Below are 3,132 nucleotides of genomic sequence, written 5' to 3' on the forward strand. Positions count from 1 at the left end.
CCATGTTTTCAAAATAATGTGTTTTTACTTTTCGTGTTCAAGTCAGTGGCGATCTTGTTGGAATGTGCAAACGCCCGTAAGGGATTTGTTTACATTTACGACATGTTGTAAAGCAAAACAGAGAACCGTTTGCGACCACGCAAAACAGGCTCCCCACCACATGTTTCGTCTGTACAATATCAGGTTATCTGGACAATGTGTTGATTTTTGTCTTGATACGTTTTTTCGTCAGCTGAGGTAGTGTTGTCCGAAATTTTTGTATGTCTTTTTATGGTGTACGTTTCCTAAACAGATTTTTACACAAGTATTCAATCATTGGTCGTCTCCTTTTATTTTCAGTTAGGATAAACTTTGTTTGTGTATTTGATTACCATTTTATTGTCCTGGCTGCTGACTGTTGCTTTTTTTTTTTACGACATGACAACATACTATATATGTTTATATATATGAACAATATCTTATTTTATTGGCCAATGCTCAATTCAGCTTCCTTCAGATTTATTCCATACTTAAGTTTCATATTATGAGAGCACATAGAGATGAAAAAGAAAAGAGAAATACACGGAGCATTCGGATTTAATGGAACTGAACAAAGCACTGTCTATTTATATGGACCAATTTTTGAGGAAATCTTTTTATCGATGAATTTTTTTAATAACTCTTTAATAGGATGCACAAATGAATTCGAAATATGGTACATGTACTTCAATTAAACCAGGTTCAAATGTATGCTAGTAAACATTTGCGGTACATTTGCCAAGACCTAGGATTAGACATAGACTTACGATTACAGTTGATGAAAAATAAGTAGTCGTCTCAAAATATAATCTTAACAAACAACAATAGAGATGCATAGTAATACCAAATGATTTGTAACTATGTAAATAAATATTTTCGACGCCACACAAATGCATCGCATATCGACACAACAGATTATAATCGATGTTATTGACGCCCCATATTATTTGTATTTTTTAATTCTCTGATGACGTGTTCAACTTCAACTCTTTAGTGTGTAATATTAGTAAGTCTATTCAATTGCGTACTCTTCCTAGGCATGTTCTGACGATTTGGAACACTCTGTTGTCTTGTTTAAGGTGTCAATGCTGGATTTCTACTTGGATATATTTTGTAACCCAGCAAAAACAAGTAAGCTGGTAAAGGAAGTTATTGTCCAATATGTCTCTACAACATATATATACTAGTCTCTCTCCTAACTCAATGAAATACTGTTCCTGTTGTTCCGTTGCTGCTGATACATTTCGCTTCAAGTTCCGTCCATAGCTTCAACTGTCAACGACAGTTTTTGCCATCCGCCTTGTTAAATCTGCTATTCGTCGAAAGAAGATAAATGAATAAGACGGCTATATGTTTCTTTGCAAATAGGTATCCACGAATGTATTCCATCTTTGATAGTCGAAACACTAACGCCATGTATTGCAAAAACATATGATAAGAAGGATACCATCGTACCTATAACATAAAAAGAAGTACTCAGTTTCTTAAGTGAAACATCCATCCGCTAGATTCCCTCATCCTCTTTTTTAAAAAGTGGAAATGCATGTTTTAGCATAAATTTTCAACATTCTCAACATACTCTTTAGTCGATCACCCCTTTCTTAATACTAAATCTTGCTGAACGATCAGTGCGAAAACTTGAATGCATGTCTCATTTAAAATTTATTAAATGATGTTTGTCTATTCTATCATACTCCGTACGTACATTTATAGTATGATTAACCTGTGTAACACCATTACTTCAAGTGTACATGTATATACATATCTTCAAAATTCTGTTGTTCAAATAAAGAAAACACCTTTACATTTTGAGACGATCCAAGATTGAACTTCTGCATGTAAGTGTAATTGTACTCCTAGTTGTAGGTGTATGACATATCCACAAATGTATAGTTTAAATACATACACGGATCAGATATTCAAATATATTGATATACTACAGCGTAACTTGATTTTGTAATTTCCTCTCATCTACTGTGGAAGTATGAACAGATGTCAATTACATTCACCAAAGAAATAGTCAAACACACATCAGAAAGGTTTGCAGTTTCAAAATTTAGAATTATCGAAGATTTTGCGGAAGCAGCATGATATATCAAGCTCAGTTTCCTACAAGTTGATTAAATCGTTCCATCTTATCCTAACATCCTAAACTGCATACAAGGTTTTTGTAATTTTTCCTTTTTGGGATTTTGTCATATTAATAAAAAGAGATACGGGTTATGTAGACGAGTTGAGACTGCAACCAAATGACAAAATAGATATCTAGAGGACAACACTTAGATTTTAACAAGAAACAGGTATCATCAAATATACAATATGTCAAGACATATCAAGATTAAATCGGCCCGAGTCTATTAAAACAATTGTGAATGAATTAAATAGAAACAATAGAATATGTCTGTCTTAAAACATTAATATTTGATTAATATCTTATATTTGCAAGCTGAGAGTTGGCCTGAACATAAAACATTTTTTTAATATTTATATTATGTTTTTACAATTATATTACCAAGATATTTTAAGAATATTGGGAAGACATCCATAAAGCATTGTTGAAATATTAAATTTACATTTTCAAGAAATATTTCTACCTTAACTTGCCTCTGATATTTTCAAAATATTTGGTAGACATCCATAAAACATATTACAGACATGAAAAGGACATTTTTGGAAAACGTTTGATATATATGTTGTCTGGATATTTTCAATTGACACTGAATGATATCAAAATTATGTTATTTAAATATAAAATCAAAATATTTAAAAAAAAATGTTCTTTAAACATTCAGAACAAATATTCCTAGAAAATATGTTGTTCACATGAGTACAGCCATACATTTCACGTCAAAAAAAAATTTTTGAATGTTATTTTTGTGACATTTTGCAATTTATTTTAAAAATATCAATAAAATGTTTTTGTACTACCTGGGTATTCATCATAACATCAAAGTTTATCATACATCTATATATTTATTCATATAAGATTGTCTTCACTCATTGTAGTTACGTCAAATTATAACTGAAGTTATGATTAATAAATATACAACATCTAAAAAAAAACAAGTTATCAATCTATATACCACATTTGCGTACTAAGACATAAACAAATAC

Source organism: Mytilus californianus, unplaced genomic scaffold, assembly GCF_021869535.1.
Source record: "Mytilus californianus isolate M0D057914Y unplaced genomic scaffold, xbMytCali1.0.p SCAF_12, whole genome shotgun sequence".
Lineage (NCBI taxonomy): Eukaryota > Metazoa > Mollusca > Bivalvia > Mytilida > Mytilidae > Mytilus > Mytilus californianus.